This window comes from Acomys minous (assembly GCF_964271855.1).
Source record: "Acomys minous genome assembly, chromosome: 17".
Classification (NCBI taxonomy): domain Eukaryota; kingdom Metazoa; phylum Chordata; class Mammalia; order Rodentia; family Muridae; genus Acomys; species Acomys minous.
In genome coordinates this window covers 32,791,663-32,808,846 of record NC_140500.1, presented here as the reverse complement: position 1 = coordinate 32,808,846, position 17,184 = coordinate 32,791,663, and the positions used below count along the sequence as shown (strand labels likewise).

The window sequence follows — 17,184 nt, the reverse complement described above, 5'->3', positions numbered from 1 at the left end:
ATGTCACCTCGCTGGGCCTGTTGGCCTCAGCATCTATACATAAGACTGTCCCAGTCTCAGTCACTTTAGATGTTCCTACCGCCTTGGTCTTCAAGTTAAGGCTGGGACTTTTCTTTAAAATGTATTCTTTAAAGTAAGTGCAATGCCTAATGAAGCACAGAGAGCCATTCTGTTTAGCTAAAGGCACAGAGAGGCAGACAAGAAACAGAACTGAAGGGCCAGAGGCCCCAAGCTACCCCACCCCTCCATTCCCCCCAAACAGGTTACCTTATTAAACTTCTAGATCTCAGAAGTAAGTTTGCAAATGCCAAATCACCTGTTAATCCTATGACCCTTGACCTTGCTGAACCTTGTTTCCTGATATATAAGATGAGGCAAATTAGGATGCAGGTCTCACCTTGTTTTATGAATAAACAGGATCCCACATGTGGTGAATGTACCTGGCCCCTTGCCCAGATTCAGCTACCCTGCTTTGAAAATCATAGTGCATTTATTCCTCGTTTCTGCCACAGACAGAATTCTGCCTAAAAAATGGGTAAGTTTGGAGGCAGGCAGAGTCGACTGCCAAACTCTGGCAAGACAAGGTCAGCAGGTCCTCAATAGTTCCTGCCTCACAAATATGTCTGTCAGAAATATTGTGCCAGAAGGATGAAGATGATGCTCCAATGTTATAGAGAGTTTTGGGTGACTGTTCAGGCAGCAAACTGTCCTTGTCATTTTGTCATTTTGGAAGCTGCTATCCTGTACCTGCTGTATACTCAGGTAATTAATTTTATTCCTTCTCAAGTCTCGGAAGGGGGTTGAAGACCAGATAGTTTAATTTTCCAATTAAGCTTAGTTTTTTTAGGGGTTGAGATGTTTTAAGGTCTATATAGATGTTTTTAGTTGATAATTATGATATATGATAAATATTGATTTACATTCAGAATCTTAGACCCACCAAGATAGGAAAGATGTTCTCTTGAAGGCTGCCAAATACAAATAGCCAAAACACTAAGAATGAAACATTTATATCATTCCTGATTGTTTCGTGGTTCTTCTTGCTGTGGGTAGTTTATTGTATATATGTGTAATAATATAAATGTATATGTAAAGAAAGAAAAAAGGAAAAGAAAATTACAATGCCTTCCCCACCAGCTTAGAAGATAAGTGTTTGTTCATCTCTCCTCAGCTCAAGGAAGAGTGGTGGCAGCAAAAAAACCTTTCTGCTGTGCAGACGGCAAATGCCTTCCAATTTAACCCCTTAAGTTGTGCCTCTCAGGTCCACACTGGCCTTAGAACCCTTTGCTTCCAATAAGGCTAGCCTCTCCTCCACCCCATCCCTGGCCTGGAGTTCATCTTCCAAACAGGGTGACCCATCTACAGATAAGAACTACATGATCTTGACCAGCTTGAGACTCCAGCCACAAGCTCATCTTGCTAGAACTCCCCAGTCTGGGTGGGCCTGCCAGCTGCTTCCCTTCCCATGTCTTATAATAATAGCAGGGCACTGGTCGTATGGATCACAGGGGACTGACCTCAGCTTCTTCCTCTTCCGTGTGCACTGTGAAGGGAGCAGGATGTTAACCAGGCTGGTCAGGGCTGTCTTTATACCCTGCTGGAAGACACTGGCTTGGAGATGTGTTCTCTTCCCTCTGGGATTGGTAAGCATATGATGATTCTTGATATCATGTATAGAGACGGAGAAAGAGCCTGCCTGAGGATGCCCTGGTACCACTCCTTGATCCAAGTGTGCCTGCAGCCCAGTCACCCAGGACTTTTCTGGTCCCCGAACCATGTCAAGTTCTCTATGAGACCATGTTGTTTCTCCAGCCAGTTTGAGTTTCTGTCATTTGCAAGTGAAACAGTGCTTCCTGGCCTCGAACTTGCTATAGTTTGGATGCTTCTCCCAAAGTTTGTAGAGCCCAGAAACTTCTTTCCCATACAGCTGCGCTAAGAGGTGGAGCCTAGACAGGCATGACTGGGTCATGAGGCTCCGCCCTCATCAACAGATTAATCATCATCAAACATCACCAATTCTTCATCATCAACAAATGCCATTACTATCAGAATAGGCTTTTCTAAAATTATTATTAAGATTAGTAAGGACATAGGGTTTAATTATAGTTAAACTAAGTTCAGATGTGAAGCCATTTTTATGCACATACATAATGTGTCTTAAGTATAGTCTCGAATCTCCTACAGCCTTCTCCTTCTTACTCCTCCCTTTCCATCAGTCACCTCTGTTGCCCAGTCATCAGTGCATATATGCTTTTATGGATCTATGAAGTCTAGGGTCCATGAATGAGAGAAAAAAAACCCACAATATTTGTTTTCTGAGACTGACTTAATCAACTTAATTATCTCTAGCTGCATTCATTTTTCCTACAAACAACATAACTTCATCCCTTATCACCACTGAAAAGAGTCCCAGTGTGTGTATAAAGCTCATTTTCATCATCCTTTCTTCTGTTGGGCACTTACATTCGTCCTGTAGCTAGCTGTAATGGATAAAGCCGAAATAAACAGTGGCATCAAGCAGCTCCCTTCTGTCTCCTTCACACCCTCCCTTGCTCTGTCAACTCCCCGCCGCCCCCCACCCCACCCCCCATGTCACCAGTCTGCCTGAGGTCCACCCTTACTAGACACAGCCTTGACCTGCAGCCCCAGCCCTTGCCAGCATCCACAGTCACGAGCCAAATCAGTGTCTGCTGTTTGTGTAACTTACCCAGGTTGTGAGTGTTTGTCACAGCAACAGGAAGGGGCTGAGACTAAGCCTCACTACCCCTAGGGCATGCTCTCCATGGCTCTAGTCTCAGCCTGCTGGAGCTTCAGATGCCTTAATGTTGATGCCCTTAAAGCTGGGATGTGGTTTCCAGATGCTGGCCAGCTTAGCACTACCCACTAAGACCCCACTCCTGATACCCACTCTCATAACTGCAGTCCCAAGTCCCACTTCATCCTCAAAGAGGGACTGCTGTCCAGTGTCAAAGTCCAGACCCATGCTCACCTCCTTCGACCCACCATCCCCAATCTCAAAGCACGTGAAAACCCTCCTAGCATCCTATGAAGAGCAACAGTCCTAGAATCCAGAGGTAGCATCTCTGAAAGTGGGTCCCCAGCTCTGGTCAAAGGCCATCCTCAGTTGTGAGACACTGGTCATCTTGACCCCTCTCAGGACCACACTGGGGCTGTGAGATCAGTGGGCTCTGAGAGCCCCCCCCCAGACCACCCTCGGGAGCTGTGTCATCTCAGGCATGTCGCTGCGCTTCTCTGAACCTCAGTGACCCCTACCTTGTGAGGCCCAGTAAGAGTGGATACGGAATGCCTCCCACGCCGATCTTCAGAACTCAGTCACTAAGCAAACATCTTACCACTCTCCCTGCTGTTGTTGTTGTCACTGTCGTCGTCGTCGTTGTTGTTGTTGTTATATCTAGCTGATGCCATGGGCCAGGCATTATGTGTGTTACACACAGTAAGTCATGGGTTTACTCACTCAACCCTGTGAGCTAGGAAATTACTACTCAGTGTACAGAAGAGCAGGTCCAAGTATAGTGGGAACAGGCGACTTGCCTGAAGTCACACCAGGTGTGCAGAAGAGCCAGGACGAATATTAGTTTATACCACAGTCTTTACACTTTGTCCTTTCAAACCCACAAGTCTCAGGATGTTCTGGGCTTAATCTAAGCTTGGTGGCCATCAATGTCCTTTAAGAGCATTCAGAGTCCAGCTGAGAGCAGCTACTTTCAGTTCTTCCCTGACAAGTCTCACTACCTGTGCATAGAAATAGCCATCTACAGCTTCCCCAGAGGAGTGGGCAAGCAAAAGCCCTGAGGCCTGAAGCATCATGGGAAACAAGCTCAGAGACACTATTGTCCTCATGGCTCACATGAATGCTATACTATTCAGGTGATACGTTTTCTTTTCCTCAGCCTCCTTTTTTCAGAGATCTTTCTGGCTACCTCTATGCACTGCTACCTGCATGTATCCTCTCTCTGGGTCCCCAGAGTGCCTAGCTGAGGACCATGCAGGCCTTGCTCTCCAGAACGCTCAACTCTTAACCACTCAGAACTTCTTGTTTCCATCAAGTCAGTTTCTGGCAGGAGTTCCTTTCGGTCAGAAAGGCCAGTACAGACAATTCCTCTGTACATATCGTCAGAAACCTTGAAGATCTTGTAGGCTCACTTATTCCCCGGTTAGGCTGGCTTTATGAAGGAAGAGACTGTCTTATTCCTATGCTGTGTTGTTTAAACCCACCTACTCCCCCATGTCTGCCCGGCAGTGTCTAAAGGCCCCTCCACCTCCCACCTCACCCAGTTTGCAAAGCCTGCACCCTTTCATATGCCTTCTATTGCTATGGTGAACACCATGACCAGAAGCGACTTATAAGGAAAGGATTTATTTGGTTTATATGACCCAACCATGGCCCATTACTGAGGGAAGACAGGGCAGGATCTCGAAGAACAGAAGCAGGTAGCATGGAGGAAAGCTGCCTGCTGGCTGGCTTTTACACTGACTCTTACCTACCCTTCTTATGCCTTCCAGGACCTCTGCCCACAGTGGGGTGGGCCATCCCTCCCACATCAACCAACAATCAAGAAAATGCCATACAGACATGTCTCCAGAGCCACACTATCTGATGTAGGTGACTCAAGTTTGTGTCAAGGGGACACAATTCTAAATCTGCATTCCCCTTGTGGTGGTTTGTGTGGAGGCCATAAGAATGGCCTCCGTAGGCTCATATTTTTTTAATATTTGGTTCTTATTGTGGCCTTGTTAGAAGGGCAGTCTCTCTCTCCCTCTCTCTCCCTCTCTCTCTCTCTCTCTCTCTCTATATATATATATATATATATATATATATATATATGTGTGTGTGTGTGTGTGTGTGTGTGTGTGTATAGAAAGAGAGAGATAGATATATAGATAGATATAGATATAGATATAGATATATGTATGTATATATAGATATAGATAGCTATATATAGATATAGATACATATCCCCTAAAACAAATCCTCCAATTAAATGCTTTCCTTTATAACAGTTTTCTGGGTGTCTCTTCACAGCAATGGAACAGGAACTAAGACACTCCTAATATCTGCCCAGGGACAGGTGCCTAACACTTGTCCTTCTCCCACATCCCTGCTAGCTCCCTCCCCACCCTTATGGACTGCAGAGAAACCGCCAATGGGCCACCCTACCCTGTACACTAAACAGATAAGATAGATGCCTTCCAAAACAACCTCATTTCCCTTAATACAAAGCGAATGCTTGGGAGCTAAGGAGATGGCTCAGTCAGTACAGCGCTTTTTCTTAAAGTGTGATGGCCTGCATTTGATTCCCAGCATCCACATATAGGCTGAATGTGGCAGTGCGTGCTTATAGCCCAGGATGAGGAGTTTCGGGATCAGGGAGTGTGGCAATTTGAATAAGAACAGCCCCCATAGGCTTATATATTTGAATGCTTGGTCATTAGGGAGTGGCACTACTTGACAAGGATTGGGAGGTGTGGCCTTATTGAGTAGGTGTGGTCTTGTTGAAGGAAGTGTGTCACTGGAAATAGGCTTTAAGGTTTCAATTGCTCAAGCCAATGTCTCTCTTCCTGCTGCCTGTGGATCCAGGATGTAGGACTCTGAAGCTACTTCTCCAGCGCATGTCTGCCTGCATGCTACCATGATGACAATGGCCTAAGCCGAAGAAATGTAAGCAAACTCCAGCTAAATACTTCGCTTTATAAGAGTTGCTGTGGTCATGGTGTCTCTTCACAGCCATAGGATACTGACTAAGGGAGAGACCCTGTTCCCTCAAAAGTTAGGTGGGGAGTGACTGGGGAAGATATCCAGTGTCACCCTCTGCACTCCACACACACAAACACAAACATGAAGACGCAAATTTGGAACTGAGGGACTAGGAAGATTGCTCAATGGGTGAAGTCCCTGCTGCACAAGCATGCAGACCTGACACCCATACCTATAGAGCCATTGCTGAGAAGACAAGGCAGGAGGATCTCAGAGGTCACTGGTTAGCCAGGCTAGCCAAAATGACAAGCTCTGGCTTTAGTAAAAGACCCTATCTCCAAAATAGTAGAGAGTGACAGAGGAAAACACCTGATGTCAACCTCTGGTGTCTGCCTGTGCATGCATAGGCACTTGCAAACACACACACACACACGCACGCACGCACGCACGCACGCACGCACGCACCCACGAACGCATGCACGAACGCACGCACACCTAAATGCTTGCTCACAAGAACTCATAAATATACAATAGCAAGAAATCTGTGCACAGGCAAAGTTTCTCCTCACAAGCTTGTGTCATTCCTTTAGGTTGGAATATTACAATGATATTCTTGTACGTCTGGGTAAAAGAAAGAGCTCGTGCATCAGAACAAGCCAGCAGCCTATCATGAGCTACAAAAGCCCCACTGCAAAAAGAATTTGTAATTACCTGGCAGAAGCACCGCATTCGCAAGATAAATAGAACCTGATGAATCGCGCTCCCTCGCAGCCTTTTTAATGATCCCATTTGGTATCTCAGGGATTTTTTTTTTTTCAGGAGATGATCAAAGCCCCATTTTTTCACACGTTATTAAACTTCTGGCAGTTCTTTCCTACACATCCTAGCATGCTGTTCTCCTTTGAGGCAAGGCTCAGTTTTAGCTAGTGTTTACCAAGCACACCATGGTAGTTGGAACTCTTTATTTCCTTTGGATCATGAGCCGCAGATGACCCAGCGCATCTAATCTTAACGGCAGATTCTTACTCCCCGGAGTCCTGTTTCTCCTGTTGCCCCCTGCCAGGGTGGCATCTTGGGAGAGATACATTCACGTTTCACATGTTATTTCTATCAATGACAGATCACTAGGACAATAAGACCTTCATTGCCTGTTTAAATGCCATTTATGATGCCCACATGCTGGCAAAATTATATATTGACATAATACATTGCTCAGGACATGTCCCCCATGAAGGTCACTTGGATGCTGGACTCACCTCCATTGCAGAAGCCATGTTGAGATATGTGATGCTTTATGAAGATGATGAGGGGACCTTGAGAGGGGTTGTATCTATGGCAGCTGGCCTGTCACTCCATATCAGTATCTGCTCCTCCTCACCCACGCAATTCCCCAGGAAGCACCTCACCTACCTCATCTTCACCCCCACACTACCAGACGGGGTTCTAAAGCTGCAATCATGAAAATGAAAGGCATTTTGAAAGCTACTAATGCTTGAGTTCTCACCCAGGCATTCTGTTGTAACTGACTGTAGTGGATATTCTTGGCTGCCAGCTTGACTACATCTGGAATTAATTAAAACCCAAGCAGCTGGATACATCTGTAAGGGATTTTTTTTTTTAATCAAACCATTTGAAGCAGGAAGACCTACTTTTACTGCAGGTATGTTGAGGTGGGAAGATACACCTTTAACCCAGATCTTTTGAGGTGAGAAGACTCAACTTTAATCTGGGCCACACCTGGAAGAAGAAAGCTTGCTCTCTTGGCCTGCTTGCTCTTGCTCTTGTTGGCAAGTCCATTCCTTCACTGGCCTTAAAGCTTATTTCTTTGAAATTCTGGAATATACTTAAGACCAGATGAGGCAATCAGCCTCATGGACTGAACAACTACGAAATTCTTGGACCTTCTGTTTGTGGACAGCCATTGCTGGATTAGCTGGACCATAGCCTCCTATAAGCCATTCTAATAAACTCTATTTATTTGTTTATTTCATTTTATTTAGCTAGATAGGTAGGTTTATATAGAAATAGATACATTATAGATAGATAGATAGATAGATAGATAGATAGATAGATAGTAGATTAATTTTATAATTTATTTTCTTCTAGATAACCCTGACTAATGCCTGACCTAATGTGTGGCCTGGACTCTGGGGTGCTCCACAGTCTACATGGTACCACCCAACCTCTCACCCTCTCAGGTTGAGCCCATCAGCACCTCTAAGCCTGCACGTCCAATGGGCCCCACATCCCCCACCACTCACTGTTGCTCCCTGTTTAGGCTGAGCACCCCCACCAGCTTTCCTCAAATCAGAAGACAAGAGAGGGGTTTTGGCTCCAGGTCTATCAAAAGTGAGTTCCATCAAGGCCAGGCTTTTCAAGACCTGGTTTGCTTCCTTCACTGGCCTTTATGGCTGATATAAGCCTGCATAGATCTCAATCCATTCCTGCCGCTAGACACCCTGTTTCACAGGTAGCAGGACTGAAGTTCCAGGTCAAGATTCTCTCAGAAACCCAAGCCCTCAAGGTCTAATGCCACAGGACTCTACACTCTGCAGGTGAGCTCCCTGTTACCCACCTTTTTTTGACTCATACAGCTCTGGAAGTTGGAAAGACCCTCTTCATCCATTCATTATATCATATAGGAAAAGAGAGAGAGAAAGACAGAGACAGAGAGACAGACAGACAGAGAGACAGAGAGAGACAGAGAGACAGAGAAAGAGACAGAGAGACAGAGACCAACAGGCTCTGCTTGGCTGAGGTGAGCAGTGTCATGACTGTCTGGGAAAGCTGCCCTTAGAGAAGCTTGGAAATCCCTCCAGGTCCAGAAGCCATGAGTGAGGAGAAGCTAGATGCTCACAGGCCAACAGGCAAGAAGCCTGAGAAGCCTTAGACACCACAGCAGTGGATCTGGGCAAGATCAGGAAGGACAGAGAGGTGGCAAGCATCTGGCTCACAGCCCTTGATCTGGAGCTAAGGTACATTGATGACAGAAAGGCTGCCAAGACGCAAGAACACTGATTCCTGCCTAGACTCCCAAGGCAGTGCTGGCTTGCTGACACCCTCACTTTAGGGCTTGGAGGCCCCAGAACAGACATTCAGCACCTCATAGTTAAGGAGTTGTGAAGATTGAGGTAAAGTGTAAACAGAGCCATGATGCCTTTGAAGGTGCCAGGGAGGGGGCTCCCACTCCCTATTACTGGAAACTCCATGGTTTGTGACAATAAAATTCTAACACTCACATAAAGGTCTCTGCGCATGCCTGCTTGGTGTCGAAGTCCACTGCACACAGGAGCTCACAGCAGCTGAGTCACATTACATAATATATGTACAATATCAAGTCAGTCAGTTTTCCAGGATAGAAGGGGGGAGGGGCTCCTGAACCCGCACCTCTAGCTCAGGAGCTATGGGCAGTTGACGGCTTCTGGGGAAGGAAGAGTCGATTTTGATTAAGAGTGTGTTCTGCCTAAAAAAAAAAAAAAAAGGCAAGCTTGGATGCAGACAGAGTCGACAGCCAAACTCTGCCAAGACAGAGAAAGCAAGTCCTCAATAATTCCTGCCTCATAAATATGTCTGTCAGATACACTGAGCCAGAAGGCTGAAGATGATGCTCCAATGTTATAGAGAGTTTTGGGTGACTGTTCAGGCCGCAAACTGTCTCTGTCAACTTCTCATTTGGGAAGCTGCTAACCTGCACTTCCAGTTTACTCAGGTAATTGATTTTTATTCCTTCTCAAGTCTCAGATGGGGTTGAAGACCAGATAGTTTAGTTTTACAATTAAGCTTAGTTGTTTAGGGGTTAAGATGTGTTTAGATCTAGATAGATGTTTTAAGCTGATAGAGATGCGATATGATAGATACTGATTTACATTCAGAAGTTTAGGCTCACCAAGATAGGAAAGATGTTTTCTTCAAGGTTGCCAAATTAAAATAGCCAAAACATTATGAATGTAATGCTTTTATAATTCCTGATTGTTTTGTGGTTCTTCTTGCTTTATGTAGTTTATTATATATGTGTGCAGTAATATAAATGTATATATAAAAAAGAAAAATACTTTTAAAAATGTTTAAAAAGAGTGTGGTCCCTTGTTGGTCAATCATACTCTAGTGCATGGCCCACACCCACAAGCATATGGACACCACAAATTAGACTTAGTGGATTAAAAACAAAAAAAAGAGGACAGAAAGTTGGGAAAAGGTGAAAGGTCAGGAAAGAGTTCTTGGAGGAATTATGAAGAGAAGTGTAGGTATGAGTAAGGAATATGATCATACATTGTATGCATGGCTGCTAGTCTCAAAGAATTAATAAAAGCATTATTTCTAGATACTAGTCATTTTGGACTAGAACCCACACTGTTGGCTGCTCTAATGTAAAAAATTATCTTTTCCAATAAGACCTCCTTCAGAGGTACTGGGGTTTGAGGCTCCAGGCCCTAACACACCATTGCTCCTGTCTTCCTTACAAAGCCTAGGGAACAAAGACACCCTGGGAAGCACATGACCTGTTCCTTCCTTCTCTCTTGTTCTCCCCCACTCATTGCCAAAAGCCCAAGAAGCTAGTGCCCAATGCCGAGGGAAGGCAGCCTCCCACCGGCTCACTGGGACTTCAGAGCTTTCTTCAGAGATCTTGCAGTTCCTCTGAAGCCCTCCTATTCCCTACAGGACTGTGAGGCAACCAATCCATGTGCTCAGGAGGCTGAAGCAGGGACATCACAAGGTCAAGGCCTGCCTAGACTGCAGAGGGAGGTCAAAGCCAGCCTGAACAGCTTAGTGAGACCCTGTCCTGAAGGAAGCGAAAAGAGGGCTGGGGCTAGAGCTCGGGGTAGAGGGCTTGGGCATAAGGACCTTGATCCAATCCTTTTCTTTACTAGGGGGAAAAGGTAATGAGGTTCCCCAAGGAGGAGCCATGTCTGCCTGAATCCTGTGGCACCTTCCAAGGACTGCACCTCTCTGTAATACAGTATACCCGGGCGCTCTCTCTCTCTCTCTCTCTCTCTCTCTCTCTCTCTCTCTCTCTCTCTCTCTCTCTCTCTCTCTCTCCTTCTCTCTCTCTCCCTGCCAAGCTGGGGTCCACATTTCCACCATTTTATGCTCAGGGCTTGCTCTAAATCACATCCAGGAAATCTATGTTGATTCTTTTTTCCTCTTTTGTTCTTTCTTTTTGAGACAGTATCTCAAAGAAGATGACCTTTAACCCTTGACCCTCCTGCCCTCACCTCCTGGGTGCTGGAATTGCAGTCGGGCACCAGCACACCCAGCTTATGTAGTCCCGGTAATGGACCCAATGGCCTCATCCACGGTAGACAAGCACTGCACAGAGTTATCTCCGCGGTCCCATTACTTGGTGAAACCATGCATTATTCATTTGGTTTCTCACCCACAGAGCTGAGAACAAATACCAGCGTGGAGTCAAAGTAAGCTGAAGGAGAGTATGGCCCTGGGAATATTTTCCTCCACACAGAGGAGTTCCTTCCAGGCTCAGAACAAGGAACGCTGTATGAATGGTGATGCTCTGGGCTGTGGGACTCCCGGCATCGTCGTAGGGCCTGCCCCTTCTGGATGAATGAAACTGATGCCGGTTTTTTAAAGCAGAACCTAAGATCCTTTGGGGGATCTGAATAGACAGACAGGAGAAGAGATAGGCAGCTTTTCCCTGCTGTCCTCACCCCTCACGACAAGAGCATGAGGCTTCCGACAGGCCAGAGTAGGGGATAACCGGGTAGACAGTCTTGGGACATTAGTGGGTCCTAGGTCAGCCACTGTGGTTTTCCAAGAAATCCACAGACCCCTTTCTCAGTTTCATCTCCTTGTGCACAGACATGCTGAATGCCACTGCTCTCCTACCTACTTGACGATGGAGGCTAGTCTCTATCTGAGAGACGACAGCAAGCTCTCCCGCACAGCCCTCCCCGCAGCATGGTGCTTTCTGAACAGGCTGTTTCACAGTCGGTCCTTGAAGCTAAAAAGAGGTTCTGCTCGATGAGTGGCTTCTGCCACAACAAGGCAAAAGACAGTCTCTCCTACTGTGGCATCTGCTCACAGGGGTGAACGGAGAGGAAGAGGATGAAGAGATCTCATGGAGACAGCGGGTGCAGGAAGAGTGTGAGTGTGCCAGTTAACCCTGATTACCAACCCAACGGGAGCTAGAATCACCTAGGAGAAAAGGGTCTGGTGTGCCTGAGAAGGGCTTTCTAGAGTGGATTGCCTGAGGTGGGAAGATCAATCTTAATGTAGGTCACTCCATCCCACAAGTGAAGGTCAAAAGGAGAAACTTAGTTGAGCACCACCACCGATCTCCTCTCTCCGCATCCTGACTGTGGACACATGTGGCCAGCTGCCTCCCATTCCCGCTGCCATGCTTCCCTGCCAAGGTGGACCGCCACCTCACACGGTGAGTCACAGTAAGCCCGTCCTCCCTTCCTTAAGTCATTTCTTGGAAGCTGCATTTTGTCACAGCTACAAGAAAAGTGACTAACACAGAGAGTGACCCTCCCCCAGATGGGAGGTAGAGGATCCATGAGCAATTTTTATCATTAATGGCGTAAGTAACCCGAACAGGTTGGCACTAATGAGACTCATTTTAGTACCAGCCTTTTAAGACATGGGCCAGCAGAGCCTCGCGAGACCCAGTTTTCTAAGTGGACAACTACAGGGCCATGTGCTTAGAGGATGCCTTGTCATCGTTGGGATGAAGTGTCCTTTACTGACTCATGTATCGGAATGCTTGGTCCCCTAGCTGGTGGCAATATCTGGGAAGGTTATGGAACCTTTGAGACCTGTCTCCCTGACTGATGTAAGCCACTAGAGGCCAAGCTTTAGGGATGTTGGCCCAGTCCACTTCCCACCTGAAAGGTCTGCTTTCCTTCTGCAGACTAAATGCTACCAGCCACAAGCTGTGAGGGCCTCAAGGTCAGTTTAACCATCTTTATGTTTTTGATTCTTCTTTCACAGGGGCTCTGCATTTTTGTCGTGATATGGACTTGGCAAATTACGTAATCAGTCTTCCTGAAACCTTTGCTAACTGACCCAACAGCTCACATATCCCTCTTCTTTTCTTGCCTGGGCCCTCCCTCAGTTCATTGTCTTTATGCCTCTGGCCAAGGTAGGCTCCCTTTTCCCCAAGCAGCCCACTGTGTGTCTGGAGGAAGTTCTTTGTTCCTTGACAACACCTCCCAGCTGTCACTGTCCAGCAGCCTGATGGGTGTCAAGCACTGGGCTTAGTCAACTCAAAGTCTACCAATGGCGGTCCCCAAACACATCACATCTTCCAGTTACATCCAACCTTTGGACACTGAGATGTGACACTGACCTCTAGAAAGCTCATGCTTAGGAACTGTGCAATCAGGTTATAAAAGAAATTCCTACAAAACAATCTCATGAGGTTTTAATTAAGTCTAGATTTGTCTACATTCATAGCTTTCCTGGGCCACATGTGACCTTGTGTCATGGGTTGGATGGATATACGTGTAAACATTCAGTGACTTGACTAAAGCTCTTTGGTCCCTCCCTTTTAGCCATCCCTTTTCCAGGCCCAAACTGCCTTGTCTCTCCCAAGACATGTTTCAAGCTCCACCTCCACTGCACTCACTCTCCTTACAAATGGTGTTGATACCCAAGATGGCAGTCAAGTGTGGAACGTGAACAAAGCTCCAAGCCTAGTCTGACCCAATCACTTCTACCTCTAGACTTCCTTGTCTTATTTGGAAAATGATTCAAGCCTTTTCAGTTGCTCTGATAGTAGGAAGGAAGGACATTCATGTAGTCATGGCACCAGTGAGCTTGGGGACAGTGACCCAAGGACATGGCAGTTTTTCCCTCCACCGGCCAAGCCTTTAGGGACTTCAGTTTCTTTATCTACATAATTGGAAAGCTGGGTTTCTTCAGCTCTAACATATTGTGATTACTCTTTGAAATACAGACTTCAAAGCTGGGTAGGGAAGACATAAAAGCCCTTTGCCCAGTTTTAAAGATCCAAGGAAAAACAAAAACCTTTATTCTCTAAAAATAACTCCAGCCTCATAGGCCTTGAAACAGGCACCTCCTAGTATGAGGATTACTCTACAACCACCCTTGGAAAAGGCGATCTCCACCCATGTCTATAATCATCTTATTATGTCTGTATCAGTCGGTTTTCCACTACTACAACAAACTACCCTGAGGTCATTGACCTGGAGAGAAGAAAGGCATGTTTTGGCTCACGGTTTTGGATGCATCAGTCCACAGCTGGTAAACCCTGTTGCTTTCACCAATAATATAGAGGATATAGGCCAAGCCACGCTCAGATCACTGCCACAGTTCACACAAAGCTAAGCCACAGCATTCCCTCTTTGTTCCAATCCCTCTGCAGAATGTATGTTCCTGGGACTGAAGATTTTGGGGGGCCTATGCAGGTGCATGAACGAGACCCCAGTAGCTCCTAAGGGACATAGGCAGAGCTCTTTCAGTTACCTAACAGTCGTCTTTAGGCAAGTAACCAATGTGGTAAACTACAAACCTACAATTCCATCCTGTGCGGCCAAGAGGGGGCGCCAATGACAGACACAGAAACAAATGAAAACTGTTGAACGGAGCTTCTAGTAAAACTTCTAAGGGGACTAACTCCACTGATGACTGCTTTCCCTCGACCCTCCCCTCCTTGCCATTTCTTCTTATCCAGACTCAGATGAGATGGCTGGAGGGAAAGTGTCCACCTATGCCTGTGAGGTAGCTTTGGGATGAGCAAAACAAAATAATAGCAATTCAGATGTCTGGTCATGAGGCGGCCAAAGCAGTCTGAAATTACCTACTGCGGTAAAGTGGTGGGGGAGGGGATGATATCCCTATATTGCTGAAGGCACGTGATTTCTGCATCTATGTTAGTAGAATACTATATTACTATATTACTGTAGACCGAGCCTTGCTGCCTCCAGCTTTATTATTTTCTTTATCTTTTTGAAACAGAATCTCATGTGACCCAGATTAAACTCAATTTTTTTTTCCTGCATAGCAAAGATAACACTGAACTCCTGATACTCATGTCTCCACCCTCCTCCTCCTAAGTGCTGGGATTGCAGGCTAAGCCACCATGCCCAGACTTAACGCAGTGATGGGGATGCGGCCCAGGGTTTCTAACAACTGAGTTACATCCCCCCCCCGCCCCCTCCAGCTTTCTGATCAGTTCTCTTACCTAAAACGTCACCCATTTCCCATCTACCCTACGTGTGGCCACTAGTGACCTTCCTCACACACAAGCCTGATGATGATGATCCTCGGCCACCACAATGCCAATCCTCTGCCACCACAATGCCATTAGTGGTTTCCCAACACTTTCAATTGGTCATTTTTCAATGTGGTGACAAAATGCCAGAGGGGACCATTCTAAGAGGGGAAAGACTTATTCTGACTCATTTAGTTTCAAGCTGTGGTCACTTGACTACATTGCTTCTGGGCCTGCATTTAACAAGACAGAGCATCTGGGCAGAAGAGCTCAGCGGAGCACCACTGCTTACTTACCTCATGGAAGCCAGGAAGCAGAAAGTCAGAGGTTAGGCTATGGGATGGAATGTACCTTTCAAAAGCATGCCCCTTGTAGCCTGCTTCCTCTAACCAAGCCCCACATCCCAGTAGCTCATAAATTCATCAAGGGATGAACCCATTGACAGAGCTAGAACCCTCGTGATCTAACATCTCTCAACAGAGATGGGGACTGGACCTCTACCCATAGGCCTTTGCAGGGGCTGCTTCATCATAGCCAGTCCACCTCTAGATAAAATTCATAATCCACCTCTAGATAGAAATGTGCCCTCTTCTGAATGACACCTGGGATGCTTCACACTGAGGCTACAGCCTGCTCCTATCTCCTGTCACCCACCCACCCCAGCCCCAGACACGCTGTTATCTAGCCACCCCATGCTTCTCAGCATGCCTGTTCACACCCCTCTGAAGCCATGGTTGTTCTATTTTTTTTTTTTACTTTATTAATTTATTCTTGTTACATCTCAATGGTTATCCCATCCCTTGTATCCTCCCATTCTTCCCTCCCTCCCATTTTCCCCTTATTCCCCTCCTCTATGACTGTTCCTGAGGGGGATTACCTCCCCCTGTATATGTTCATAGGGTATCAAGTCTCTTCTTGGTAACCTTCTGTCCTTCCTCTGAGTGCCACCAGGTCTCCCCCTCCAGGGGACATGGTCAAAGGTGAGGCACCAGAGTATGTGAGAAAGTCATATCCCACTCTCCACTCTACTGTGGAGAGTGTTCTATTTAAAGGTTTTTTGGTGATAGACTCCTACGGCAAACCCTACAGCCACCTCCCAGGAAGACTTCCCTGGGGGCAGCAAGGAAAACGGCACCTCCTGTGGGCTTATCTATAAACTGTATCTTGTCTCATTTGCCACACTGCAGAAGAAGAGCACATCCCTTTCCACTCACCTGTCCTAACTCAGGCCTTTGAGGCTTGGACAAAACTTGACCCATTACTTTGTCCCCAGCTCTTACATCCTGAACGAATGTGTAGGTGGCGAGGTGAGCAAACTCACGGACCTTGGCCTCCAGGATTCGAAATTGCCATCCTTCATAAAGACGGCCACATTGTAAGATGGCCTAAGAAAGCTGAGAGAGTGTCTGAAAGGGGCACCCCGTGGTGTATAGACAGCCTGTGGATATTCTGAAGGCTTGAACTGGGGCCATGTGAAGGTGGCAACCTGGCCCTGGCTGACACATGGAGAATGAAGCAACGCCCCCCCCCACACACACACCAGTGTTTTCCTCTTCCTGTCTCATCGCCAAGCCCACCCCACCCTGTAGTCCATTGATTTCCCTTCTTTTGGGGGGCGGGGACTGCAGACTAATCCAAGGCAGGAAAGAGCAAGGCCAAGGTGTTACTCTCCTCTGTGTCATTGTGAACACAGACAGCTTTGGGTAGGAAAGGTTAACTTGAGCTCGCTGTAGTTAGTCTGTTATATTTAAAACAGATGCTGTGGTGAAAACGCCTGCTACAAATGGCAGGAACGCTGTGGGGAAGATAAAGGAAAGATGTGTAACTGGGTCCGCAACAAAGCCGACCTCAGGCAGGTTCAGCCGGCTTTCAAATCTTCTCCCAAGGAGCACGCAAAAGAAACCGATGGCCTTTCTCCACTCTACAGGCACTTACATCTCTATACATATTTCCAGTTTCCCTGTAACAGGTTGAATTGTGGGTAAGCACTCCAGGGCTAAGCAGGATGTGGAGGAATGGTAGGACACAACGTACAAGCCCAGACACTAGAGGCAGGCCCCCTGCGTCTCTGCAGGGTGCACTTAGCTTTCCAGCACTTAGGGTGCTAAAAATAAACCTTGACTGCTCATTGCCCCTACCTGTGCCCTGGAGTAAATTCTTCCTTCCAGAGCACAGAAGAGCAAGATCGTTGTGGGTGTGGGGGTGAGAAAAACGCATCTCCCCGTCCATGGCAAATCCGTCATGGCAGAGCAAAGTAACTCGCACCATAAGAGAC

General features: G+C 46.6%; 1 protein-coding gene across 4 annotated transcripts in view; it reads right to left on the bottom strand.

Annotated features, from left to right (window-relative positions):
* The window catches only part of SSUH2 (ssu-2 homolog), a 257,314-nt gene that overhangs the window by 230,990 nt on the left and 9,140 nt on the right, over positions 1-17,184 (bottom strand). The gene's annotated exons all lie outside the window — the stretch shown is intronic.